We start from the raw sequence: 13,483 nt of genomic DNA, 5'->3' as shown, positions 1-13,483 counted from the left end.
GGTGGCGTTGGTCTCGTGTCGGCTGCCGGAGCGAGCGAGCGAGAGCAGGGCGGCCAGAGCGCCGGAGGAGCGCAAAGGGAGCTGCTGGCTGGCGAGTGCAGGCGAATCGCCGGCATATTGATTCAAAGCGCGGTGTGAGAGTGAGTGTCGAGCGTGCAGCGAGGCCCTGCCGGCCCACCGTGAGCACCGCACCATGTGAATCGGCCGATTTGGTCCCGTCGACGAGACAAAAAGAAGGCCAGCGGCTGGCCGGGGCCCAAATGGTTGCGGCTGGTTGCATACCTGCAGCGCCGCCGAGGCAACAAGTTCGCCGCAGAGTGATTTGCCACTCAGTGTCTCACTAGTGCGTGCGAATCTTCTTTCCGCCCACGGCCTGTGACCAACATCCGCAAACAACGTGGTGAGTAACGACCCCCGTCCCTGGCTTTCCGTCTTCAAAGGCCCTTTTTACACTGCCCTAGCCCGCAGCCACTCATTTATTCCATCCGGAATATTATCTGCAGTTTTTATTGCACGTTTTTCTGTGAAATTTCGATTGACGCGTTTGGATTAAAATGTCTAAAAAAGCTCAAGTGCCAGGCTAAAAGAAAAGTCTGATCCTAAACATAAAAAGAGCTGCAGTTATTGCCAGGAATAAGAGCAAAAACTAAAAATCAAAAGCGGCATTTTAAAGTATTAGGCAGCCTTCAGCAAAAAATCTTTTCATTGCTTGTTGTACGTCATTTAATAATTTGGAAATTTCTAATTTCTTAAAATTTTATTGTAAAGATTTCCAATTTTTCTCTCTTAATGTGAATAAAATGTGATTTAAATTTGTTTGAAGAAGTTGACACTAGAGGAGATGATCATGGAAGTGAAGCGATCGGGCTTTTCCTCGTTGCAGAAAATTGTTTTTATTAAAAAAACAAATGGCTCTACCAGTTTCGGTAACGGTCAGCGACCCTATTTCATGATGTGGTTTTTTCTAATTTTGCTGATGTTTTTGCATTTTTCTTACTCATGAAATAGGGTCGCAGACCGTTACCGAAACTGGTAGAGCCATTTGTTTTTGAATAAAAACAATTTTTCTGCAACGAGGAAAAGCCCGATCGCTTCATTTCCAAAATGTGATAACTTTGAATTTATGATCGATGTATCTCGATATGGGCAATAAATGCCTCTGCTATACACAAGTAAATATCATTTTTTGCAACTAAAATTTGCTGAAGGGGTATTATTATTATGTGTGTCAATGTTGTTTAATACACCTCGCTTATTTTGAAGTCAATAATGACAAAAACTAAAATTAATGCTGTTTTTTTTTACAATTAAAATATAAATTTTATTTAAATTGTTTTAATTTAAATGATACTAAAGCAGTTTATTTTTAATACATTTTTATTTTTTAAATTTATATATATTATATTTATTTTTAATAAATATATAATATCTTTGTATCAAGATCTTGATGGAAATCGAGATCAACACCAGTAAATATCAGTTTTGTCATAAAATAGATTTATTAATAAATAAATTGTATAAGCTACACTCTATTCATAATTTAATTCTGATGTAAGAAGTTGGTCCTGATCATGCAGCTTGACAATTAATAATATTATTATGAGAAATCAATATAATATAAATCCACAAATTAATGAACTTTCGCCATCCTAGTATGGTTACTATTTAAGAGCCTCCATTCGTAAGTTTAATTTTAACACACAATTATTCGATTCCGGCTTCAGTGTTAGTCTCTAGATCTGGGTAGGTGTTGCAAGTGGTGTGCCATTGCGGGCAGAAACATTTTCTCTAATTTGGCCCCGGTTGATTTTATCGTCGGTTAGGGATTCATAATCCCGCGGAAAGCTGCGGGCTGCACCGACCGTTGTTCGCTCCTCTTCACACACATTCACAGTCGGATTCACTTCATTCTGTTAATTAGGTCAGGCAAAAACGTGCAAATGTTGCCATTCGGTTGCAATACAAGCGCCTCTCGCTACTTCTCGCACTGGAAAAAGCGGCAGGGCGCAAAGCCGTTCGGATTAGCCTCCGAAATTAATAAGCATGCGCTTGACGCGAAATGCGCCAAAAATTAAAAAAAAGCCTTATAAGACAACTGAAAAAATTATTGCGTACCGAAAACCGTTTGGGAACAAATTTTTAAATTGAAAAAAATGGAAAGTAGAGTCAATTTTTTTGGAAAATAAATGTTATTCATGATATTTTGATCGTATTTTCATTAGAATTAAGGCACTCGAATAAAATTTGAATTTTTAAAAATTGAAAATAATTATTTTTGAATAAAAATACAAATTTTGCAAAACAAATTGCTTACAGATTAAGAAATTACTCACAGATTCATCTTAAAAATACTTTCAAAATTATTTTAAGCCATTTTTTTGGTTGCTAAAACTATTTTTTTTTTATTGAATTTGTTTGATTTTTGTGCTAACATGAAAGACTTTCTTGAAAATAAACAAATAATTTTACACTTCAATTTTTAATGACGTTTTTCAAGAGTCTATTAAACACAAAAAGCAAACTTTTGTCGGCTTTTCAACTCCACACAAAGAATATGCACAATAATCGTCCACTTATTGAATAAAATATACAAAAAGTAGCGTCCTCCGGGGCGACAGGGCGTTTTCCCTTCCTGCGAATAAATTCACAACAATGCACTTAATGGCCGGAAAAAATCTGCCCTCAGCTGGCGCACAAAATACACGACCGCACAAAGAGTTTTATCGCGCGGAAGGAGAGATGAAAAGTATGCAATCAGACTGTCCGTGCAGTATATTTCTTCCAATTTTATACCCTTTGAAAATGTAAATAATTTCGCGAATTTACATCAGCAGTGGGTAAACGACTGCGTATATTCTGGCGGCGGGCTCGTGTTTTGCGCCTTTTGGGGATTACTTTGGTGTCTGCGTTATTGGAACACGACAAGAGAGCTTTTTGCGCGACGCCGGACGCAAAATATACACATTTTCGCCCGAAGCAGCCCGACGAGGGAAATTTAATTGAATAATGTACGCATGTCGGTTGTTGCTGCTGCAGAACTTTCTTTCGCCCGCTTTTCTTTAATAAATTCGCAAGTAGGTCTGCATGACGAGCCCTCGAGGGGTGGAATTAAGCCTATTACACCATTTTCTTGACGTGTCTTGTACGAGATAACCCTTCAATGTAATATTCTCAGGCCTGTTTAGCATATGATTATGAAGAAAATTGTATGGTGAAATTTTCACGTCATCTGAAAGACCGTTAAATCATTACTTCCTTCCTTGATGAAACCCGTTAACAATTTATATCGTATCTCGTTAAAATGTTTAACGTCATTTTTAAGAGATTTTTTTCAATTGAATTTAGAATCGCATGTAATATTGAGATTTTTGTTTGAATTTTTGATCGATAAAAAAATAAACAGTTCAATTTTGGTAATTCTTAATACATAATTATTATAAAAATCCTAACACCCTCCTATCAAACACAAATCTTCTTGAAGCCGATCTTAAACTCAGTGCTTGGCGTTGGCAATATATTTATTTATTCATGTTTTTTGTAATTATATATAAAATGAAGAATATTATCCTGATGCAATGCTATGGTAACTATTAAAAGTAGATACAATTATATGTAATAAATAAAAATATTATTAATGAAGTAAATCAATAAACGTTATAATTGATAGATATATTTAAAAAATATTTATTTCTAAAAAAATTATTATTATTATACTTAAAAAATTTATAAAAAGTAAATTTTGCAAACAATGTAAATTGTATTACCATTTTTGTATGTTGCACACACGTGTTTAATATTTTGATGATGAAAAATTATTTAATTTATAGCCTCTTGTGTAGTTTGCCGTTTATTTTTAAGTTTGATAAGGGCCACGTACCATTTGGAACAATTCAATCACATAATATGATGGAAATGTCTGATTTTTAGTTCTGATTAACAGTAGTTTCCGCAATTTCCGCAAAGACCACTTAAAAGCAAATTTTGAGCTGAGGAAATGTTGAAAACTTCAAACCCTTTTCCAGGCGTTCGAGTAAAAAATTAAACATTAAATTGAATTTAAATAAAAAAAAATAAAAAAATTATGAAAATAACTAAAAAATAAAATAGTAATGAAGAGATCGGGCTTTTCCTCGTTGCAGCAAACTTGTTTTTCATTCAAAAACAAATGACACTGTTTTTGATTAAAAAACAATTTTTGGGCAACGAGGAAAAGCCCGATCTCTTCATTTCCATGATCATCTCCTCGAGTGTCAACTTCTTCAAACAAATCAATAAAATGGTCACGAATTGTTTCCACTTTCTTTTTAAACAGAATATTCTCAAAAATTATGCATCAACATTAATAATTTTTATTTTGATGGATATGTTTTTGGTTTTTCTTTTATTCCACACATTATTATATATTGATATTTTCCTTGATTTCTTTTGATTTGGTGAATTCTACAAGTAAAAACAACTGTTATAATAATTAATAATTATAAAAACCGATATTTGTATGAATAAATGAGATAAGATAATGTTTGTCGATCCGTCGCAGCTGCAGGGTCCATTAAAAATTTGGAGCGGAAAAGCTCGCCGGCGGCGTCGGCACATCCGAGTGTAGCTCGCGTTCGTGTTTGGCGAGAGACATAAATGCAGATTTGTGTTTGCTCGTGTGTTTTGTGGCTGAAAATATCTGAGCAAACAGCCTCGGCGGAGTTCATTTATGTGCGGCATTCATATCACAAGGAGAGAGAGCAAAAGCATCAAGACACAGGACGCCGCTGCAGAAGCTCTCGTAATCAAAAGCGACTTAGGGACTTGTTAGTTAGTCCCATTCAGGCATTTCAGGCCCCAGCGCAGCTAACTAACTTTGCACTGTGCATGCACGAGTGTGTGTCTAGCGACGCCAACATTCGTCTTGGTCATTAATTTATGCAAACACATTTTCCTGAGTAATTAGATACCAACAAAACATGAGAGGAGAAATACGGGATTGAGGTATCAGATAAACTTTATTCAATAAAAATGTCACAAATTCCTCTGAAAGCAATTTATTTTATGCAGTAGTAATCTTTTGGAGCTCATAAAAAGTCTGAAATTTATATATAATAAAAGTTATTGTTGTGTTGCTCTAATTTTCATTTTTATCTCCGAAATTTGCTTTTCCAGTTCAATTTTTATCCTTCAATTTATTTGATATCTTGGAAAATTATTCCAGTTTAAATGACCACGTGAAAAAGTTTAGAATATTGTGATAGTTTATTTCTGTAGATGGAGAAATGAATCATAAATTTTACTTTAAAAACGTGGATTTCCGGATTTTGAACATGCTTTGAGGTTTTAAGGTAAAATAATTACTAATTACACGTTGATGAGTTTTTAAAATAACCAGATCGACTTAGCTAGATCACTGCGGCAAGTGGGGCCTCTTTGAAATTGAAAGTTTTTATTCATATTTTATCTGGAAATTCAATATTTAATTTCTGTAACAAAAATTTTATTTTCCTCATAAGAAAATTTTTCTGTAACAAATTTAGACTAAAACGTAGACATCAGAACAACAATAATAATAACTATTTAATACAAATATGATTGTTTAGAGAAAAATTCAATATTATTCAACTATACTTTTAGTTGCAAAGTGTCTTCATTGGTGTATCAGAAGGCAATTACTGCCCAGGTAATCATAAATACATTAAAAAAATTATCAATTTACATCATAAAGAGAGGAAAATGATCTTAAAATCACATTAATCAAAATTATTGCATCAATCAGAATAAAAGGAGTTTTGAAGGAAAGGAATGAGGATAAGGTATTACTGGAAACCACCTTTTGACTGACACTAGTGCCCCAAGCATGCTTGATTTTAATATTTATCAAGTTCTTTGACGCTTTTTCTTTAAGAGCAGCTAATAATGACATCATTTGTTTAGGGCTTGGTCGCCGCAATTTTCTTTTCTTTGCCTTTTTTTTTATTTTATTAAATTTATATGTGACTATTTTTTACCTTAAAATATTCGCGAATTATTATTTTGAAAGTGACAATTTGTTCCCAAGACATGAAAAAACCTTTTCTACAGCGACCGGCTAATAAAAGTCTTGATCACAAAATTCCAGATCATTTCCAACCAATTTCTGTGACTGACGATTTTTGCCACCTTTTCAATACGAAATAAAAAAGTTACTTTTTTGACTAAATTGATTAAATTCTGATTTATTTGCCTTACAACCCCACTTAACTGTTAGATAATTGAAGGTTCTAAAGTGAATTTTGAGCTCATCCTTAAAAATGTAGCACGAAAATCACACCAATATCAATAGACTTGAAACCTATTTTCATTTCTACAGGAATTTCAACGGCTCTGAGCTATTATTTGAGGCAGAAAAAACGTTTCACAATCGAATTTGCAACTTGGTCGTGTGCGTGCCGAAAGGGGTCTGGGCACATTGCCTTTGAAGGTGTCCGAAGAGAAATGGAGCAGGTCGAAGTGCGCCCGTGGGTTGGGCACCTTAGTTAGGTGAAGGCTACAGCGCCTCTCTATCGATTCACCCCGCTCTGGGGGTGGCGGGCGGGATGCAAAGGGGTGGGTAATGCCCTCTTCTTTCTTTCGCTGTCGCTCGGCTACCTGGAAGAGCTGCAGAGAGCCGCGTTACGACTCCATCAAGAAAAGTGCGTGGTCGTGGCGGCGCGCGTTGATTTCGGCTCTCATTAGCGCATTTCCAAAATTTCTGGCGCGCCTCCAGAAAGCTGAAAACGCTCGTCAAGCTTGTCATTACACACGCGCGCGAGCCCTGCTAATTGTAATTGCCCGCCGCGCAAATTAACTTCATCCTGCGGTTTTTGTCTTTGCCGCCGGCGCGTGCAACAAACATTCAAACGTGCTTAGTGTGTAATGACTATGATCGATTTTAATAATTTTTTCCGCACGTAAATTTTCTAAAAACTTATTAAGCTTATGATATAGCCAAATCAATGCATTGTTTGATTGTTGCCGATTGTTGTACTCTGGAGTCAAATTTAGTCTTTTACATGGGCCAAAAATGTCAACCTCATTTCTCTTCGCCATAATTTTCCCCGCATTTTTTCAAGCAGACTCTCAAATTCCGAGCAAATTATAAAGCAGTAGACCCTCCTCATAATGGAAATTTTCTGATTGATTGTATGTAAATATTTTGCTGAAAAGTCAGATTTTCAGCCATATTGAACAACCAAATAATAATTTATCGATTCAAATTTGATAAAAATTTTTGGGGAAACGAAACTTATAAATCAGTGATTGATAGAATGGTGTAAGAATTCTATTTTTCCCCACAAAAGGCAACTTTTTAAATTCAAATTTTAGATTGAAAAAGTTCTAGGTACAAAATAATTCTTTTAATTGAAGAAAATTTCTATGTAGTTGAAACTATACAAGAAGAAAAACAACTCTTCAATTTTAGTTTCAGTCAAATTTTAGCTAAATATAGTCTAAGCAGTAAGAATAATTAGAAAATTATCTACGAAAGAATAAAAAAAATGTAAATTTTTGCAGAAAAATCCCAAAAATTTCGTCTTTTTTGAAACGATTTGCAAGGCTTCCTAGTAAAAATCAACTATAGAGAATATTAAAAGAAAAATTGAAGATTTTATTCAATTTTATGCATTTGGTCATTAAGTTTTGATTTTGGATTTGCTCCTACCGAATATTGATTGCCTACATAAACGTTTGAAGTGACAACTTCACAAAATAAACACCCATTCCATTAATTTAGTGATAGAATTTCCATCGGCCGACCACAAAATCAACAGAGATAAAAGTTGTCAGCTGGATTGTGCTCATTGTCAAGCGTTGCCTGGCGGGCAAAAAAAAACTGCAGAAGAGTTTATATTTGTCCAGCAAGGACGGGAAACGCCGCAAAAAGTGGTACACATCCCTCGGAGACCAAACACAAAAGTGACTCTCCTTCCTTTTTCTTCTTCGGCGCGGCAGACGAGAAAAGCAGCAGACGAGAGAGGCTTTCATTACTAAATTTTTGAGTGGGCAAACATAAAAAGTGTGCGTCTCTTTGACTCAGTCGGGCAGGTCGCTTTTCTCATTTTAATATGCAAGTAACGCGGCACAGTTTGTTTCTTTCTTGGTGCGACGCGCGCGATTCATTTTTTATTAATCCGGCGCCACTCGAGCCTGCACTGTTGATATTTTTGCTCTCTTTCTGCTTTGCGGGCGCCAGTGAACTCTTTTTCTTCCACTCTCTGGCGAAAGAGTGAAATTGGTGCAGTCTTTATGGGGTCGTCATTAAAAGCGTCGTTCGGAATCATCCACGCAAAACATCGCATGCGGGAAGCGATGAGTGAGCGCCTTTATGGCGATGATTGCACGCGGAATCGTTTAATCGTTTTATGGCGTTTCCTTTTATTCAGTCTCGTAATCAGATCCAGTGGCTGCCGGCCAAATGGACCTCAAAACAAAATTCTGAATTTTTCTAGATTCTATAAACGCCTGAATTGAAAATTTTCATAATTTTTATAACTTATTCCTGCATTTTTTTTTAATTTACTCTCATGTTATTTATTTCTACAATTTACCAATTTCCTTATCAAAACGTTTTTGACAAAAACATTGTGTTCACATGAACTGACTTAAGTTTAGTGGCAACATTAAATCGAGAAATCAGATTTCTTTCACCAGGAGATCAAGACATAAATAACACTGTTCCCCCTTTCATCTAATATTTCAATGAAAAAAAGCAGACACAATTAAAGTTCACATCAGATAATTATTTTATTCAATGATCGGAGCCATATGGCAAGTTCATGTCAATAAAATGATGAATTAATCTTGTTGCATGCTACATAATATAATTTTTTTTCTATCATTAATGACTAATAAAATTCATACCTACCGTAAACATACCAAAATAAAATAATGTTTATCCTATCTTAGGGATATTTTTAAAATATTATTAGAAATTTAATAAATACTGTAAAGTTGTAAATTAAAATGTTAATATTTTTTTATAAATCACTCTTAAAACAATTTAATAAAATAAAGCATTTTAAATTTTAGTTAAAATATTTTAACATAATAAAACTGTGAATTATGAATACTTATAAAATGAATGCAAAAAACAATCTTAAACCAAATATCTTCCGTTGTTTTAATGCTTTTCCCCGTCTGCATTAAGGCAAAAATTTAAGCTGGGGGAAACAGAGAAAGGGTTTTCGGGCGCCAAACATATATCCACGCTGAAATTAGACATTCGCGCCCTTCGCCGCCGCGTGCTAAATTCCACCTCATAAATCCGTCCAAGCAGCTCTGAGGCGCAAAAACGCCCCCTCACTTGAAAAGCTGCGAATGAAAAGGGCGTGAAAATGAAGCCCTTTCAAGGCGAATTAAAATGCAAAAACCTTGCGACATAACGCAAAAGGGCAAACGCGTGCTTTTCAAATTGGAAGGCATGCATTTTTATGGTGGGCAATTCGTCCTTCGTGTTCTTTGCACGAAAATTCGTGACGCCGCGGGAGCCGACGAGCAATTTAACATGCGTGAAAGACTCCCCGGGGGCTCTTCAAAGGGGTCAATTTTCCAGCAGCCCAAACTGTCTCCCGCAAATCAGCCATCGATCCGACCATCTAGATTATGGTTCACTAGAAAGGCAGAAATTTTGCTACTCCCTTGACACTTGCATAATTGAAACCTAATTTCTGAGAAAGGTTATTGTTATAATATGTATATAATGGTTGTAATAAGTTGTAAGGTAGGTTTCCTTATTCCGATTAACTGATAGCAATAATAATTCTGCAAAAATAATTCAATTGTTGCGTATAATGAAATAACTTCAATTTTGAAGTAGTTTAGACGCGTCATGTTCTTTTATCTTCTTAAGAAAACACATCTCTCGCAGGGGAAAAATAATTCTAGCTTTAAATAACCAAATAAGAAAAAAAATCACTGGCTAAACAATCTCTCAATTGCAAATTAAAAAATAGTTCTTCAATATTATTATATTTTTTTTAAAAACTCTGAATGATGCAGATATTAGAAATATGAATCCTGCTCAACTAATACGTTTGATTTTTGAAATTTTTTATAGTCTTCTACTTTTTTTTGAATAAAAGATCCAAAAGATCGAACATGAACTTTTTATTAGTTGCTTTTTACACACATATTAATCAAATATTTACTTATACAATATTGAATAAAATTAAATATTTAATAACAACTGAATAGAAAATATAAAAATTGAAATCCACCCTCAACTGCAAATTGTTTCAAATCAAGGTTCTTTTTGCCATTAAATATCATAAAATTAAAAGCAGCTAATAAACTTGTATTCCAATTTAAATTAATTTTTATGTAATTTAATAAAATTATGATGGAAAATATTTTATCCATTAATTTGTTTATTTCTAAATTTAATTACTATTTTTATTTATTTATTTTTAAATAAGTTACTAATATATATTCAACAAAGCAAATTCTTTTTAGGTTAAAAATAAAATATATGCATAAAATTTAATTGTCTTTAGATAAATATATAACAGTAGACCTCTGATAGTTCAACACATAAATCATAAATTGTAATTACTACTTCTTGAATTATTTTATTTTCACATAAATATAAAAAATAAATCAAATCAAATTGTTAAAATATTTATTAATAATGCTTTAGAACTTTGTTTGTTAATTATATTGATTTGCCCCGTTGCTTTACACATCAGCTCAATTATAATGTACGCCAGTTTGAACACACGCGCCGGCTAATCAGAGAAACCAATAAAAAGCTCGACGAGGCAATTTGGGCAGCGACCATTAGGCTCGGATAAGAGACAAACGGTACGAATTTGATAGTCCCGGCCGAGAGAGCGAAATAAAAAGAGAGAAAAGACCACTTTAATGGCTGCGATGTCCTTTCTGGATAAGGATATGACTTTTTACGTTCATTTGTCTCGGCTTTTCCGCGGCCAATTCCACAGGTATATATTTGTTTCCTCGTCGGCCGGCGCGCACGTCAGACCAGAATAATGACATGCACACGTGTGTGAGTGTGTTTGTAACCAGTAATTTGCTCTCGGCTTGTGTGTTTGCACTGCGAGCTGTAAAACTCAATCGATGGCTGGTTGAGTTATATGAAGCAGTTTCCACTGTGAAAACAAGTATTAGTGTGTTGAGTGTGTGTTCGTAATTTCCGTGCTGGGAATTCAGCTGACAATAAAATTGAATCTTTTTTATTAATTTAGGTGACATTATTTCCACCAAATCCAATCATTTTAAATAATAACATTGAAATAAACAAGAAATGCTTTAAAAAAGTTGGAAACTTTCAGAAAACCAAAATTTTGTATTTGAGATCAAGATGAAACTTTTCTTTCTTATTGTGTTGTATACTGTACATTTTTTTTTAGAATATTTGGATAAAATTAGCATAGTTACTAAAATTCAAAGTTTCCTGAGAAAATCCATCTTTACATTGGTCTTCTGGTTGCTTCCTCTGGGAAGTTTGGGAGTGAAATAACAACACAATTTTGATCTAAATCAATTGTCTAAAAAAATCTTAAGAGAGCAAATCAGATTTGTGTAATGGTATAATTTTTTTTGATAAAAAAAGATATACCCCACGGTTCAAATTTTTTACTAAAATTAATTTGTTTGTAACTTTAATTGACGCCTGTAAATTGATCTTCAGGACAAAACTGATTAAAAAACACAAAATAGCAGTTTTAATTTGATAAAAATCACTCGCCAAGTGCTATTTTTTACAAGTTCAGAATTGTTCCATCAGAATAATAAAAATACGTTAAAGCTGTACAAAGGAGTTCATTAATTTTATGTTTGGAATACCTGAGAAGTCATGTAGAATCATCTGCAATTTGAAAATTAAAGCATTTTTTTTCTTAAACTTTCTTATATTTTTAGCTCTCTGCTCAACGGCTCAACTTTTTTTTTAAATCAGGACAAAATTGACGAAGATCTAAATTAAATTCATATAAAAATTTATTTGTTAATCGTAAATGAGTATTCATTGTTTGTAAAAATTCTCATCATTTCATTATTTATCATAAAATAAATCTTTCTTAAATTTCTTTGTTTTTTAATTAGAGATGATTTGATTAATATTAATCAAAAACATATTTTTCCCTTTCCACATTTTAATTTTTCTCCTTCAATTTTCCTTTCAAACGTTTTTTTAATATAAAAAACCGAATTTTATGCTGGACGACATTTCCATTTTAATTGAGACAAAACAAGCCGTAGCGAATAAAGCTCGGATTGTATCCGTTCCAAGTATATCGTGGAGGAAAAACTAATTTGAAGTAAGTCTTGAATTTCCATCGCTTCTGAGAACCGCGCATCGGCCTTTATTTTCGAACGGGGCGTCCAAACAAGGACGACTCGCTCTTCTCTAATGTGGACATTTATGTGCAGCATTTTCTGGAAATGAACTGTTGCGATAAATCGCGTTGCGAAAATAAGAGGGCCGAAGCAATAAATAAAGCGACGGCAAACAAGGACTTTGCACAAAACGTCTTTTGACCAAAGTCGGGCAGCGGCGGCGGCGGGCATTGTTCCAAGCACTTATTGAAAAGGCAACGAGCGAGCGGCATCGCAAAACGAGTCAATTTCTTTCATCCCCTTATCTTTTTCGAGAGGGTATGAATACGAGCGGTGCGAAGGCCTAGCAAAAAAGTTGTTCGGCAAAAAATAAGCAGCGACCAAACTTATTCGCGTAAAAGTGGAGAGCGAACGAGTTCCTCTCTTTATCTCTCTGCAAAAAAAATACGACTGCATGAATTTATGATCGATATAATAGACGAGAGCGTTTAGCACTTAAGGGCTTTTTTCAGAAATGATTTTTTTCTTACTTGTGCTTACTTGATTTGATAAAAGTTTCCCCCCAAAAAGATTTAAATTGTATTTTTTATTCCCATAGAAGCTTAATAGATTAAATTTAGTAGCTTACGACAATTTCTAAATTTTAATATTCAAATAATCTTACATAAAATGTTCAAGAATTAAATAAAATTATTTCAATATACATGTTAAGTGAGTAAATATTTGATCCACTTTTTTTTAATTGTTTTTTGAGCTGTGCAAATTTTTCATTTTCAGTCATAAATTGTCTCACATTCTAGAATAAAAATAATAAATAATGAATGTTAGAGATCCTTTCGTAAACGCAGGAAGCTGTGTTGGTTTTTTTTTTGTTCGTCCATCCAATCAGCGGCCGGCGCCATCCTCTTTAAAAGTCTGCAGCGCTGAATGCGTGTTTTTGGGCCTCGACCTTTCCACCTTTTCTCGCATCCCTTGGGCGATGGAGCTATTTTGGGCAAGCTGCAAAATGCAATTCTGCCTTTGCTTGTAATTTCAGACGAGTACAGAGACATTAAGCCGGCCGGCGTCGCATCTGAAACGACTCTTGCAAAAGTTTGTCTGTGACAAAGACAAAGCGGCCGCGGCCAACTCTGACATAATCTAGCTGTTGCGGTTTCCGAGCCAAAATTCATTCTATGTGACTAAC

At 34.4% G+C, this 13,483-nt stretch overlaps 1 protein-coding gene across 1 annotated transcript in view; it reads left to right on the top strand.

Moving 5' to 3' along the window:
- Positions 1–72: 72 nt before the first annotated feature.
- LOC132194657 (blood vessel epicardial substance-like) overlaps positions 73–13,483 on the top strand; it is a 36,597-nt gene continuing 23,186 nt past the window's right edge. Inside the window, exon 1 of the mRNA XM_059616077.1 lies at positions 73–400. The gene's annotated coding sequence lies outside the window, so the exon portion shown is untranslated. The remainder of the gene's footprint in view (positions 401–13,483) is intronic.

The sequence above is a fragment of the Neocloeon triangulifer genome, unplaced genomic scaffold (assembly GCF_031216515.1).
Source record: "Neocloeon triangulifer isolate White Clay Creek 2 clone unplaced genomic scaffold, ASM3121651v1 ptg000008l, whole genome shotgun sequence".
Classification (NCBI taxonomy): domain Eukaryota; kingdom Metazoa; phylum Arthropoda; class Insecta; order Ephemeroptera; family Baetidae; genus Neocloeon; species Neocloeon triangulifer.
This window is presented reverse-complemented; position numbering and strand designations above follow the sequence as displayed.